This window comes from Heliangelus exortis, chromosome 3, assembly GCF_036169615.1.
Source record: "Heliangelus exortis chromosome 3, bHelExo1.hap1, whole genome shotgun sequence".
NCBI classification, from domain to species: domain Eukaryota; kingdom Metazoa; phylum Chordata; class Aves; order Apodiformes; family Trochilidae; genus Heliangelus; species Heliangelus exortis.
The window spans coordinates 112,466,445-112,481,804 of NC_092424.1; the positions used below are offsets into that span (position 1 = coordinate 112,466,445).

General features: G+C 40.5%; 1 protein-coding gene across 3 annotated transcripts in view; it reads right to left on the reverse strand.

Moving 5' to 3' along the window:
* Positions 1-15,360, reverse strand: part of MSRA (methionine sulfoxide reductase A) — a 354,714-nt gene that overhangs the window by 232,722 nt on the left and 106,632 nt on the right. The window contains exon 1 of one of the 3 annotated variants that reach the window (XM_071742209.1): positions 12,938-12,944. The exons of the other annotated variants lie outside the window; for them this stretch is intronic. The gene's annotated coding sequence lies outside the window, so the exon portion shown is untranslated. Of the gene's footprint in view, positions 1-12,937; positions 12,945-15,360 lie in introns of those variants that run through there. 3 annotated transcript variants of the gene reach the window in all.

A 15,360-nucleotide genomic window follows, 5' to 3' on the forward strand; every position in this document is an offset into this window, starting at 1 on the left:
ATTATGATTTGCCAGGTAGACTGAAGTAAGTAAAATAAGTTAATAAAATAATTATGAGGACAGTAGTGAGCTCTGTGGGATTGGGATCTGGGAAGTGGTTCATCCAGAAAGAGGATGGTCAAGTGGATGGGTTAAAGAAAACAGAGGAGTCTTTAACTTTTAAAACACTTAAGTGTTTTAAACACTTAAGTTTAAAACACTTAACACTTAAACACTTAACACTTAAACACTTAAGTTTAAAACACTTAAGTTTAAAACACTTAAGTTTAAGTGTCATAGGTACCATTCCATTTTTCAGATTTCACTGACTTCCCAAAAGTGAACCAAAAACTTTTGTCTCAATCCTTCCAGCACAGAGCTGGGTGAATTCTTACTGGCAATAATGTAAAAGTATTTTCTAATGAAAATCCCTCACATTTTGAAGCTGATTTGCTTTGATCAAGTTCACTTTGGTGTTTGCTCTCTACAAATGTTCAGCTGATGAATTTTCCTGCTGCAACTCCTCAAGGAAAAACAATTTCAAAACTCACATAAGCAGGCACTCAAGAAGCAGAATTTAAAATGCCCCCTGCCAGTTCATCTCAGTCTCTCTGAAAGGCTCCAGAGCATCTCATCCTTCATAGGTTTTAATAAATTTATTCTCTCAGCTCTCAGAAGGGCAGAAGGAGGAGCTACAGGACACATCCCTGGCTACAAAAGAAGTCAGCAGCAAAGAATCTGTGTGGCCCAGAGTTTAAGTTCCCTGTCCTAGCAATGTCATCAGTGTCAGAAAGCAGGAAAGAAACCTGAAATATAAAACAGGCACAGCCAAGCACAACAATTTTGATTTTAAATTTGATTTTAAATTTGATTTTAACTGTTGATCTTGATTTTTAAATTGATTTTTAAATTTAAATTTTGAATTTAAATTTTAAAAATTTTATATATTTATATTTATATTTATATTTATATTTATATTTATATTTATATTTATATTTATATTTATATTTATAAAGTGCCTATCACCATATTGATAAACATTCTTTGGAACCACTCTGACAGCAGAGGTAAGAACAGGAGTCAGCCTGTTAGTACCTCAGTAGTTCTGTTTCCAACCAATTTAAAAAAAAAAAAAACAACCCAAAAAAAAAACCACAAGACTTTTAAATTTGATTTTTAAATTAATTAAAATTTAAAATTTGATTTTTAATTAAACAAAATTGATTTTAAATTGATTTTAAATTAAAACAATCTAAATTGATTTAAAATTGGATTTTAAATTTAAGACAATATGTAAAGTAATAGAAAGAGGGTCAATGACTAATATCTAACAAGGACAAAAATATTTAGGAGTGCAAGTACCAAGAAGACAACCTTGCAAATTCAAATTAACCACCCTGCAGATATTCATAGATCTACATTCATCTGTGAATCTCTAATTAAAGTTCAGTAATTATTTTCAGCTGGAAATTCCTGACAGAAATGTGACTGGCTCTGTAATTTTCAAAATCAGGCACTGATTTACAGAACATTGTTGAGAGCTTCTTGTATGGGCTCTATATACACAAACTTATCCACCCTCAGGCAGCTCAGATTTTTTGGCTTGCAAGGAGGCTGTGGCAGTAGTGAATATAATCTGAAATGTTTTGCTATAGAACATCCCCAAAGCTAGAAAAAAAAATAAATAAAGGGAGGAAGCAATCTTGATAAATATAATAAGTAATAATCACCCACTGAAGGAGGCAATGAACTGGCTTCAAGTATCAAATGTGACCTGATCTGAAAACTCAAGAGGGACAGAAAAAATTGAGTTAGCTACTCAGTTTCTGGCTAGGAGTGTTGGAAGTGTTATAAGAACAAAGAAAGAAAAAACAAGACAACAAAATAATGTGGTGATTTCAGACAGTTCTTCTACTACAAACTATAAGAAGCTCTAACACCATGTGCTTAATGAGAGAAAATTTCCTTGCTCTTGAATCATAGAATCCTAGAATGGGCTGGGTTGGAAGGGACCTCAGAGCTCATCAAGTCCAACCCTTGATCCACTCCCCCCGTGGTTCCCAGCCCATGGCACTGAGTGCCACATCCAGGCTCTTTTGAAATATCTCCAGGGATGGAGAATCCACCCCTTCCCTGGGCAGCCCATTCCAATGCCTGATCACCCTCTCCAGAAAGAAATTCTTTCTAATGTCCAACCTAAACCTCCCCTGGCACAACTTGAGACCTCTTGTGCCCTCTTGTCTTGCTGAGAGTTGCCTGGGAAAAGAGCCCAACCCCCCCCTGGCTCCAACCTCCTTTCAGGGAGTTGGAGAGAGTGATGAGGTCTCCCCTGAGCCTCCTCTTCTCCAGCCTCAACACCCCCAGCTCCCTCAGCCTCTCCTCATAGGATCTGTGCTCGAGTCCCTTCACCAGCCCAGTTGCCCTTATTTATATTTTATAAATATAAATTATATAAATTTTGTTATATTTATATTATTTATATTGTTTCTTATTTTATTATTATTGTATTATATCATATCATATTATATTATATTATATATCATATCATATCATATCATATTTTTTATATTCATAGAATCATAGAATCATAGAATCATAGGGGTTGGAAGGGACCTCGAAAGATATTATTATATCTTATTATATCTTAACCTGTTAAAGTCAGAAAGCACACAATGTAGCCTGTTTTTTTTTTGTTGTTTTTGACATTTGAACAAGATATTTGAACTTGATATTTCAACAAGAGCTTTGATACAGCTCCTCCAACATTTCCACACTGATGCTGTGCATTACCTGACATTGCCTTGCAGATCCCAGCAACACAGCAGACCTGAGCCTTGGTATTCATCCATCTGTACCACAGCTTATCTGGCCTTGGAGGATCAATCTCTTTGAAAGGTGAGAAAGCAACAAGGTAAGGAATCCTAGAATGAGCCCAGATTCCCTGGGAATTACTTGATATCCAAAAATATTCCTGGTTAGAAGAAAGGAAAGGACCCTCCATATCCCAATGAGGTTAAGCAGGTCCAGCCATGGAGTTCCCAGGTTGTCCCAGCAGAATTTCAAAGAGGGTAAAGAATAAATATGAAAATACCAAATAACACAAGAGAAATCAGCCTCCTCGTGGCTTACTCTAAAGGCAAGATGTGTTATAGAAGTGGCAAAAGTCTTCAAGGGTCTTTCAGACTTGGACCAAAAAAAAAGACATTTCAAATCGTGTTTACTGAAAACATGAGATTCTAAGAAGCATTTGCTGGTAACTTTTAGAACAGCTCAACAGCATCATAAAAAACGTGAACTTAAGAGAAAATGACAGGCTCTTTGTTTCAGAAAGAATTAATCTCAGCTTTTCGTGACACTGGTGCTCAAAATGTTGCTGCATTTTTCAAGTAAACACCACAGAAACAGAACCTCCACAACATTCTCCATGGCAAAGCTCAGAGCAGCAATAAAGTTCCTCCCTCATCAGTGGGGCTTCTCATTTGGCTGGGTAGAGACAAGAAGTCTCATTTGTATAAAATAATAGCACCTAAGAATCTCAAGAGATAATGGAGTTTCTAATTTTAGTTCTTCAGCATCACTTCCACATCTTTTTTTTTTTTTTTTTATCTTTTACCAGTGAGAAACACGGTGCAGAGAAATGCAGCCTCCTTATTTCTGGCATTTGTGTAAGATACACCTCGTTTCCTCTTGGCTCTGCTCTCCTTGCTCTAATGTCTTATTTATGACTCTATTTATCCACCTGGTTCACTAGAAAAAAACAACTCCTATAGCAAATCTGGTAAAAGCTCAGGGCAAACATTAGGCTGTGAACATCTGTAGATGACAGATATTGTTGTAATTATTCTCCTTCTTCTAATCCTCCTCCCTATTTTTTTTTTTAGGCAGGGTTGTATTTACTCTTAAAGCAGTTTACAATCTTTCTGAGCAAAGGTTCATGTAGCCTTAGATGTTCTACATTATTCTGTAAAGCACCACTTTCCTGACTGGGAATGCCAGTTAATACAAATTATTAATTTTATAAATGTTATTTTATTTAACGACGCAGCTGCAGACCTTTTAATAAAGGACTTTTGATGATGATGAATTAGCAAATTACTTCAGTGGCTAATGAAAGGAAGCCAAGACTCTCCAAGAATACACTACAGTTTAAAGACTGGAATAAAAACCAACATCATATTCACCTGGAGCAGAAAAAGAAAGAGAAAAAACCCCAAAATATCAGTGGCCACTTTATGCAGGTTATTTTTCCTTCCAACTCCCCATCCAAGCACTCAGCCCTCCTAACAATGGAAGGGAAAAAGATTTAACAAGATCTCAACCCAGAACACCTGCAATTCTGAAAAACAAATCAGAGCTGAGCCCTGCTGACCCCTGTGTGGATGAAGAGGGAATGGAAGTGTTTCTGAGGATGCTTTTCAGCCACTTTAAGGGTACCATTTGTTTGGCAGAGGTAAGTGTGTTGTATAAATTTCCAAGTGAAGATTTTCTTTCATATTTTGCCATATAAAAAAAAAAGGCAGTTCCCAAACCATTTTAATTTTCTTTTTTGTTTGGAACGACCACAGCCAGTGCACTTTTACTGTGTTTACCTCTCAGAATGTCTTCTTCTGACAACATGATTCATACAATTAATTTTAAGCCTTTCAGTAACAATGTTTTAACTTCCTGCATAAGAAAAAAATTTAAAAAAAAAGATGATAAATTCAGTCACTTTTCTTTTACACTCTAAAATTTCTGCATTAAACACAGATTTCCATTATTACTGATCTAATAAGTCCTATTCTCATCTGTGCTATCAGCAACTCAATAAGTAATTACCATTCACCTTAGGCTGTTCCAGTCCATTAGCCCAACACTGATGACTCAGGGGAGGCAATAAATGAAGAGCACAAAGCTGATGAAAGAACAGAAAGTGATGGGAGAAGATGCTGCAGCTGTAACTCATGCCTCAGTGCTATGTTTACTGAGAAATGTTCAAATAATCTCCAATTGATACCATCAAATGTAGAATAAGTTTCCAAGTTCCAGGGTTTATTTCATTGTAAATATAAAAGCTGCTCACTCTGATGCTACAAGGGAACACGAGACCTGAATTTATCACCAATCTCAGCAGAACTGCAGAGTTTTATTTGTGGAAGTCCCAGGCTCTGCTCTCTGAAGACCACGAGCTCCTCTGGGGTGTCCAACACTCACAGCTTTTTATCTTAAATTGACCCTAATTCCCTAATCCCCTCCTCACCCCCAGACCAATATAAAAATGACATCTGCACAGTTAGGATGCTGCAGAACCAGGTCAGAAAAACCCCCAATGACTTAAAAAGAGTGAGACCCCCATCTTACTGGCCCCTTGGCCCAGGTGGCAGCCAGGGTCACCCCAATACATTGCCCTCTTCAGAAAAGAGCAAAAAAGGTGATGGAGAAACTCAAGTTCTTTATTGAGCTGGGCAGCAGGAGAAACAACAGCCACAAGCTGAAAGAGGAGAGGTTCCAAATGGTCTCCCCTGAGCCTCCTCTTCTCCAGCCTCAACACCCCCAGCTCCCTCAGCCCTTCCTCACAGCACTTGTGCTGGATCCCTTCCCAGCCTCCTTGCTCTTCTCTGGACCTGCTCCAGCACCTCAAGCTCCTTCCTGAGCTGAGGGGCCCAGAACTGGACACAGGACTCAAGCTGTGCTTTCCTCTGGTAGGAAATGTACTTGGCTTCCAGAAGTTCCCCTCTATTCCATATCTCATGCCTGCCAGCTCCATCAAGGCATCTCAGATATCCTTGGATATCTAAAATGGGACTAAATATTCCTGTTAGGCACCTAAACTCTCCAGATGTTCCCAGCTAAGATATCCTATTTCCATAAAAAGCTGTCCCCCCCTCTCAGGAGATGCCATCAACACAAAACTGATGATCTGAGTCTCTTCAAGCAATTCCTGAGCACAGAACTTAGGAAAACTGTCTATGAGTAACTACAGAAAAAGTCAATTAAATCCATGCCAAAGCAGTCAGGATTATGGAAAATGTATCAGGTGTCAGCAAGCATTTTCAAGGATATCTTTTACCTTCACTGCAAAAATACAGATGGGAATTATGTTTGTATTAGGGGGCAGGCACTCTCCTGTTTAAAACAGTGGACTTGATGATCTCTGAGGTCCCTTCCAACCCAGCCAGTTCTATGATTCTGTGATTCTATGATGAGAGGACTTGAGGATAATAAAGCACAAAATGGTTGTGGGATGTTTTATTTGGAGGTTTTCAAGCCCAAGGCATAAGGAATGAGGCTGAATTCAGGGCTGAAGCTGCTTTGAGCAGGAGGTTTGACTCGAGACCTCCTGAGCTCCATCCCAGCCTGAGAACATCTGTGTTTCTACCATAGGATTTTTGCTTTATGAAAAGAGAAGGCTTGGCAGCTCTCTGTCAGTGTGCAGGGCAAATAAATGCACAGGCAAAATTCATGTGTCAAAATAAAATAACTTGGTAATGAACTTCACACCCAGTTTTCAAACCCAACTCTTCCACTCAAGATTGATGTCACAGCCTGTCCAGGCCCTGGGACTCACTGATTTGTCCTTTCTGATATTTCTATAAATGGATTAAAATTACTTAACTGTCAACAAAACATTTACAAAGGATTTAGATGGCTTTCCTGACGAGGATAACAGCATAATAAATACTTCCAGATAAGTGTCCACAATTTAATAGACAACTAAATACTGAAACAGATGCACAGAGATCCCAAATGCAGACTTGCTCTGGTTTGTGTGAGGGATGTCTTTCATTATAAGGAGAATTTTATATTTGACTTCTGTACTCAAACTGGCTCGTTTGTTTAAGTAAAAATGTTTAATGTTCATTTTATTCAACTCTGTCACTTCAAAGCATAATAAAGGTTATACTGACAAGGCTTTCCCTATATTTATTTTTTTCTGGAACAACTGAAATCAATCGCAGATTCACAATAGTGATCAAAGATAGGGTGCTTCTAATATCAATAATCAGAGCTGATGATAAATAAAAATATTTTCTTATAGATTTCTTTCATCAAAAGAACCTATCAATAATTTGACTACCTCATCTAACAAAATCCCCCTTCTACACAACTTTTATTAAATACCAGGACTCTTTAAAAAGCTTGTTTAGTTTTTTTAAAACTAACTCACTTCAGAGCAACACACTTTGAAATATTTTTGTGGCTATTATTTAAACTAATTTGCCTTTTCTTCATTCTTTAGGTAATTCAGAAATGCACCTACATTGTGGTTGAGAATCATGGAATCCCAGACTGATTTGGGTTGGAAGGGACCTTAAAGCTCATCCAGTTCCAACCCCCTGCATGGGCAGGGACACCTCCCCCAGCCCAGGGTCCTCCAAGCCCCATGCAAACTGTCCCTGAAATAATAACAGAAACCTCCTAGGGTTTCTTACTCATGGTTTACCCACAGTTTTTAAGGAGCTAAATAATGCAGAACTAATAGAGAAGAATTAACTTCCTAATACAAGTTTTTTACACATTGCAGTTTTGGCTACTAAAAATCTGGAGTCCCAGCAGTGGTCAGCCTTGCTGTCTTATCCTAAACATCTTTCCAACTGCACATATTCCCCAGTTCCATGAGTTTATCAGGCTAGGAAAAAACCTCCCAAGTAGAAAGAAAGAAATCCATGAAAGAGAGAAATCCATGAAAGTTTAGAGGATCAGTCAAAACTACTTCCCAGCCGTGCTGCTGACATGCATTAGAAAAATTTTAATGAGCTGATCTGTAAGGAAAAATGTCTTTATTAAGATATGTTGTTCCTCTCTCAGTGGCTAAATGATTGTTTCCAGAAGCAATAATCAGCTACTGATATGAAAGCACTCAGTTAATTAGCTAAGGGTTGTACTATTCGAAGAAGCTACATTATTCAGTCAACCATGGGAAATAGTTTTATTTTACAATATTATTAAATACAGCTTTTGAATTTGTTTAGCTGGTAATGTAATTCTGGGAAAATGGCTTTGATGAGAAAAATATATTTGTTGGTTAATAACTGCAAAAGAAAACATGCCAGATCCAGCATCCACGTTGTCGTGCGATGTGCTCGTGTCTTTTTATTGCTTTTCAATTTGTATTTACTGTAGTAGAGACTACAATAATCTCTAATAAACAATTCTATAAAATTATTGGACAGTGAACTGAAAATCAAAACGCAATTAGAATCTTTTCCCTCTTATATTTCATGCAGAAAGTGGTATTCAAAGTGGTTTTTAATATACAGCCTGTTGAAACTCCAGTGAATCACTGAAATGTTTCAAAGATCAGCAGGAAAACTTGGTTTTATTTCACACAGAGAAAGTTCACACCTGCTCAGATACCTGTGCCATAAGCATAGGGGAGTGTTTGGTTTGTTTACCAAAAAAAAAAAAAAAAAATTTACAGCATCAACCCATTGGATAGCAGGAAAACAAGATCTGGAAATTTTAACTGTGAGATTTATCCAATGATCCAAAACCTCTCTAATGAACACAGAAAGATCTTTCTGGAGGCAACAGAGAGAAAGTGGAGACTGCCCTGATGAATTCCCCTTCTCTACTTGAAACCACTTAATGATGGAACCCAGAAATGTCTTTTGGCAGCCAACTGCACCCTGAGGCCAGCCTGGACCATAGTTTAGCTTAGACACCTTTTATCCTAAAGCCAGGGTAGAGCATCAACCAGGAAATATGGTTGTACCCCCTCTATTTCACAAAGATGGGTCTAGATCAATGTGAAAAAAATACATTTAAAAGTGAAAATAATTTTGCCATCTGAAGTGTCAAATACTGGCAGAAGAGTGAGCTGGAACCAGATGGTCCTTGAGGTTCCTTCCAACCCAAACCACTCAATGATGCTGTGATTCTAAGACTTGCTGTACAGATTAAATATTTGTTGTTTTCATGTGTTTTTTTTAAACCTGTAGACATGAAGTAACCACGTAGCAATATTCATGGAGCCCCCATAATTCCTCAGGATTTCAAGTTGCTTTTTGCTTTATACAAATACATGGGTAGATACATAAGAACACACAGCTGTATATGGCTATCCACCTAAAGATGTGTCTGTTATCTATACATGAAAATTTATGCATCCAAGACATGCAAATAGGATGGTTTGGGTTGGAAGGGACCTTACAGCTCATCCAGTTCCAACCCCCTGCATGGGCAGGGACCCCTCCCCCAGCCCAGGGGGCTCCAAGCCCCATCCAACCTGGGCTGAGACACTGCCAGGGATGGGGCAGCCACAGCTTCTCTGGGCAACCTGGGCCAGGGTCTCACCCCCCTCATGGGGAAGAACTTCTTCCTAACTTCCAATCTAAACCTCCCCTCCTCCAGTTTGAATCCATTCCCCCATGTCCTATCACTCCCTGACATCCCTGGCACCTTGCTTTTCTCCACTGCCTTTGGAAGGTCACACATGTAACACAACTGCATGAACAGACCTGCTTGTGCTTGCAAAGAGCCTAAACTAACCCTAACCCATGTCCTATCACTCCCTGACATCCTAAAAAGTCCCTCCCCAGCTTTCTTGTAGCCCCTTCAGATCCTGGAAGGCCACACTAAGGTCTCCTCAGAGCCTTCTCCTCTCCAGCCTGAATAACCCCAACTCTCTCAGTCTGTCCCCATACCAGAGCTGCTCCAGCCCTCTGAGCATCCTCCTGGCCCTTCTCTGGACACACTCCAGCACATCCATGTCCCTCCTGTAATAGGGACTCCAGAACTGGACACAGAACTCCAGGTTGGGTCTCACAAGAGTGGAGCAGAGGGGGAGAATCCCCTCCCTTGATCTTCTGGCCACCCTTCTCTTGATGCAGCCAAGAATGGGATTGACTTTCTGGGCTCCAAGTGTGCACTGATGGCTCAGGTTGAGCTTCTCATCCCCCAGCACCCCCAAGTCCTTTTCCCCAGGGCTGCTCTCAAGGCAGGCACTGCTCAGCCTCTGTCAGTGCTTGGGATTGCCCCGACCCAGATGCAGAACCTTGCACTTGGTCTTGCTGAATGTTCTCCAGCTGAACCACTGGATAAATAGGATTTGTAGCCAGTGGGACTATAAGAGCAAGGGAGGGAGGAATTACTTCTATAACTTTCTTTTTTCTCTTTTTCTCTTTTCTCTTCTTCTCTTCTCTTCTCTTCTCTTCTCTTCTCTTCTCTTCTCTTCTCTTCTCTTCTCTTCTCTTCTCTTCTCTTCTCTTCTCTTCTCTTCTCTTCTCTTCTCTTCTCTTCTCTTCTCTTTTCTCTTTCCTTTCCTTTCCTTTCCTTTCCTTTCCTTTCCTTTCCTTTCCTTTCCTTTCCTTTCCTTTCCTTTCCTTTCCTTTCCTTTCCTTTCCTTTCCTTTCCTTTCCTTTCCTTTCCTTTCCTTTCCTTTCCTTTCCTTTCCTTTCCTTTCCTTCCCTTCCCTTCCCTTTCCCTTTCCCTTTCCCTTTCCCTTTCCCCTTCCTTTTTCCTTCCCTTCCCTTTCCTTTCCTTTTTTTTCCACTCCCAAGAAAGCAGTGAGAATGAATTCCTGCTCTTTGCCTCACTTTGCTGCTTCAAACTTCTCTTTCTCCCCCAAGCTGCAAGTGCAGATCAGTTGGGAATTAACAAGTGCAAAACAAAAATCACCAAAATAGTTGAGACATTTGGTCAAAGGTCCTTGCTAAGTTACACTCCCATGGAAGACACCTCCTGCAACCAAGCCCCTGATAAGCCTCTCTCTTCTGAGAAATCAACAGGAAAAGGACAAAGATCCTGTTCCAAGAAAGTTGCCAAAAAAATTAAAATAAAATAAAATTCCACAACAGACAAAGTAACAATTCCTGGCCAGGTTGAAGAAAAATTTCAGAAGCAGAAAGAATCAGGAAGAGTGAAAATGGGAGTTTTGCTCTTTGGTTTTACATTTAGATGTGGATGGTTTTACATTTAGATATGGATGATTTTACATTTAATTTCACTCAGGCCAGGGCTGTTCACACAAGGTCATGGAGTGCAACACGAGTCTTTTGTCCTGTGGAGCTATTCCAGAATAATTTCTGGAAAAATTATCAGTAGCAGAAGTTTCTGGATTGGAGCTCACCAGGGGAATGCCTGATGTAGTAGTAAGTGAACTCTGTAAGGGAAATACAAGGGTACAAAGTTAAGGCAGTGATGACACAAATAGATCATTTATTTCACCACTGAAGGAAAGAGAAAAGGGAACACTGAAAAGTCAGAAGTGAAAAGTTCTCATCATCTCACACCAAAAAGGAAAAGGGGGACAGCAGCCTGACTGACAGTTTCTGAGATGTTCAGCATGTTACTGGGGTGTAAAAAAGGCAGCAAAAATATGAGAGATGAGCATGAAGAAAGGTTAAGTGACACCCATCTTCTTCCCTCCTCTCTCTTCATCCACACCAGCCTTTTCCTATGAATTTCACTTAAAGTCATAGATGAAAAGATAAGGGAAATGTAAGAAAAGATCCTCCTGGAGAAGGGAGGACAAGGACACTTTTGTATATTGACTGCAACTTTTGACCAAGGAAGCAGAACTTTCAAACACTGAGCTTCCTGACACCACCAAGCAAGGATCAATAATGACAAAATGACATTTTGATTTCAGTCAACTGAGAGGGAAAAAAAAAAAAAAAAAAATATCTTGACACAGTTCATGGTAGCAGGAAAAAGTAGGTACTGGAAAAATGCCAAGTCCTTTAGTGTAGAGCTGGATTATGCCACCTTCCCCTTAGAGTATTCCCCAAACACTAGAGCTGAGATAAGGTGCAAAGCACCACTTAAACTGAGATGGGTGACTTGATTTCTTTTGCAGTTCTGGGAGGCTTCCAAATCTGCAATAAGCTGTCTGCTTGGTGATAAATTCTAGAATGTGAGAAGCAATTCTTGGTCTGGGAACTGCTCTCAAAACCACCTCCTTTAATTTCTCTCCTTCCTTTTCACTGCACCCCCACTCCCAGAGGCAGATCGTGGTTGTGAGAAGCTTTCTGTAGGGCCATCACTTCAGCCAAAAGAGTTGCTCAAAAGCAATTCAAGGCATTCTCAGAAGTCCTCAAGTGTCTTGGATTCCCTTCTATTTAGGTTTTTTTTAAAAAAAAAAGAAGTCAATGGATTGTTTGCTTAGCACCTCTAGCACATTCAGCTGAGTGCCCAATGAGTTCCCATCCTGCAAGATGGGATGGAGATCAGCTGGTAAACTCCTAATCATCCTGTTCAGAAATAGCAGGCTATGAATACAGTCAAAACACCAAATAAAAATGCAAGGAAGACACTGTGTGCCCGTGATAAATTTGGAAATATTCAAGTATTTACATCCAGCTAATGCTGTATTAGATACCTAAGGGATCTGAGCAATCCTGCACTACATGGCACAGGAGGGATGACATCTTTGCAGTGATGCTGTGGTTTTAAGGTTCACTGCACACCTACCAATTTCTAGTCCCAGAACCAAAAAGCCACTAGAAAGAGGATGGACATACTTAGAAAAGTGGAGTAAGGAGAAACTATTAAAAGCAGCAGCTTAATAATACTCAGGCTCGAGAAGGAAGACCACGAATGAAGGAAGTCCTGTTCAGAAAGGCAAGATTCCTAAATTTGAAACTGTGAGGTGATCTAGACTGATTATCCAGCAGAAAATTACATTATATTCATTTATTCAAGCAGTCTTCCCTCTATTAAGCCCAGCAGTGTAATTTTTACTGCCATTAAAATGGGCTCTATCCACCTGCCCAAGGAGAAGTCTGACGAACAAAGAGGGAAACGTGTGGCCTGAGCATGAAATAAATGAGTGTACTGGGAAAGGACAGGGCTCCCAGTACCATAAATAAAGGAAGGAATGACTCTGGGGAACAAAAGGAGGAAGGCAAAACAATCCCTTCAACCTTTCCCCATCCTCACCAGCAAGACTCTGAACCAGAAGTGGATCATGCCCTGAGAACTGATGGGCCACAACAGATCCACAGTGCTGCCAACCTAGGTCAAAGGAAAAAGCTACAAAATAGAGCCATTAATATTTGTGCTTGATTAGTGGTTTTGATGTTCAAATCAGTATTAAATGTTAATGACTTAATCAGCAACGGAAAGAGATATAATTTGAATTACTGCTGGTTCTTGAAAAGGAAAAAAAAAAAAATTAATATGGGGAAATTAAGGACTTAAGTAAAAAAGTCACAGTACTTACAATCACGGAGCTGAACTGTGTGAACTGTAAAAACACTAAAGTCAGATTCACAAGATTTGGATTCAGCCTTTAAATTTGTCACAAACTTCCTGAGCTGGGAAAAGCAAATTATAGCCAAGTTAAACGGGGGACAATATTTCACAAGTGTGTGAGACAAAAGCCTTGAGAGGCAGAGGGCAAAACTTCCAAGCTCTGTATGGCTCAGAAATGGAAATAAGCTGCACACCCCAGGCTGGCACACAGGAGCTGAACCAAGCCATCTCCCCAGTTAAACTGACCTTTGCTATTAAGCACATACACCTGATGGGTAAAAAAGGCTCCAGCAAACTCATTTGTATCATTCTAAAACCCCAGATTGTCACGAGGGATAGAAAGATGTGATTACAATACATACGACTCCTGCATTATTTTATTCTGCATATGGTAATGCACAAGTTCTCCCAAGTAATAATTGATGGGATAAGAGGAAACAGCCTCAAGTTGTGCCAGGGGAGGGTTAGATAAGATATAAGGAACAATTTCTTCACTAAAAGGGTTATAAAACACTAGCCCAGGCTGCCCAGGGCAGGGCTGGAGTCCCCATCATCCCAGGAGGGGTTTCAAAGCCCTGGAGATGTGGGGATGAGGGACATGGGGCAGGGGTGGGTTGATCCTTGGATTTGATGATCTTAAAGGTCCTTTCCATGACTCTACGATTCAGCTGGGTGAAGGACACAGAAGAACAAAGAGGTTCCTTTGAATTAGACTGAGCTGATCCCAAAACCCATTCCTGCAAAAAGCAGAACCTGAGATTGGAGCTAGGAACCTGCTGGATTTCTGTTTGAGCACAGAATTGCATTGGAATGGGCTGCCCAGGGAAGGGGTGGATTCTCCAGCCCTGGAGATCTTTCAAAAGAGCCTGGATGTGGCACTCAGTGCCATGGGCTGGGAACCACGGGGGGAGTGGATCAAGGGTTGGACTTGATGAGCTCTGAGGTCCCTTCCAACCCAGCCAATTCTAGGATTCTATGATTCTTGTTTTAAATAGGAACTGGAAGGCAGATCTTGGATTGCATGGTGTAATGTGACTTCTTTTGGACTTCTCAATGTGGAATTTAACCCAGAAGCCTCAAATTGGAGCTAGGAACCTGCTGGATTTCTGTTTGAGCAGCACTTGCTCTGCAGACACCTGCTCATGACCTGGGCATGCACACAACTGCAAATCCATCCCCCCCCAACTTCCATAATCCCACCAGGAAAAGGTGGAACCCCAGGAGCAGCACTTGGGAAAATTAAAGTCTGTATTTGCTGACCAAGCATCAAACTCGGATCAAGCAGCAAAATATTAGAAATCACTCTGAGAAATCAGAATCATCCATTAGGAGGAAAATGCAAAAACAATGACCATGATTTTTTCAATTAGAAACTCAGCATGTTGGCTCCACTGTTAATACACTTAGAATTAAGCTTGCCCATTGCTCACAGTAGATTTGTTTCACATAAATATATCATATAATATTGCCCATAATATTGCCACACTTCCAGTGCTAGAAGAAAACTGTCCTCTACCAATGTCTGTAACTATCACATTTTTATAAATCCCAGATACCTTTGATTCAGCCACTTCTCAAAACAGATTTAAGATAAAAATGCAATATTTTACCCATGTTTTAAATAAAAACTTTGCAATCATTTAGTTAAATAGTTCCATTTGCCTCCTTGGGCCCCTCAGCTCAGGAAGGAGATTGAGGTGCTGGAGCAGGTCCAAAGGAGGCAACTGGGCTGGTGAAGGGACTTGAGTACAGATCCTATGAGGAGAGGCTGAGGGAGCTGGGGGTGTTGAGGCTGGAGAAGAGGAGGCTCAGGGGAGACCTCATCACTCTCTCCAACTCCCTGAAAGGAGGTTGGAGCCAGGGGGGGGTTGGGCTCTTTTCCCAGGCAACTCTCAGCAAGACAAGAGGGCACAAGAGGTCTCAAGTTGTGCCAGGGGAGGTTTAGGTTGGACATTAGAAAGAATTTCTTTCTGGAGAGGGTGATCAGGCATTGGAATGGGCTGCCCAGGGAAGGGGTGGATTCTCCATCCCTGGAGATATTTCAAAAGAGCCTGGATGTGGCACTCAGTGCCATGGGCTGGGAACCACGGGGGGAGTGGATCAAGGGTTGGACTTGATGAGCTCTGAGGTCCCTTCCAACCCAGCCAATTCTAGGATTCTATGATTCTTGTTTTAAATAGGAACTGGAAGGCAGATCTTGGATTG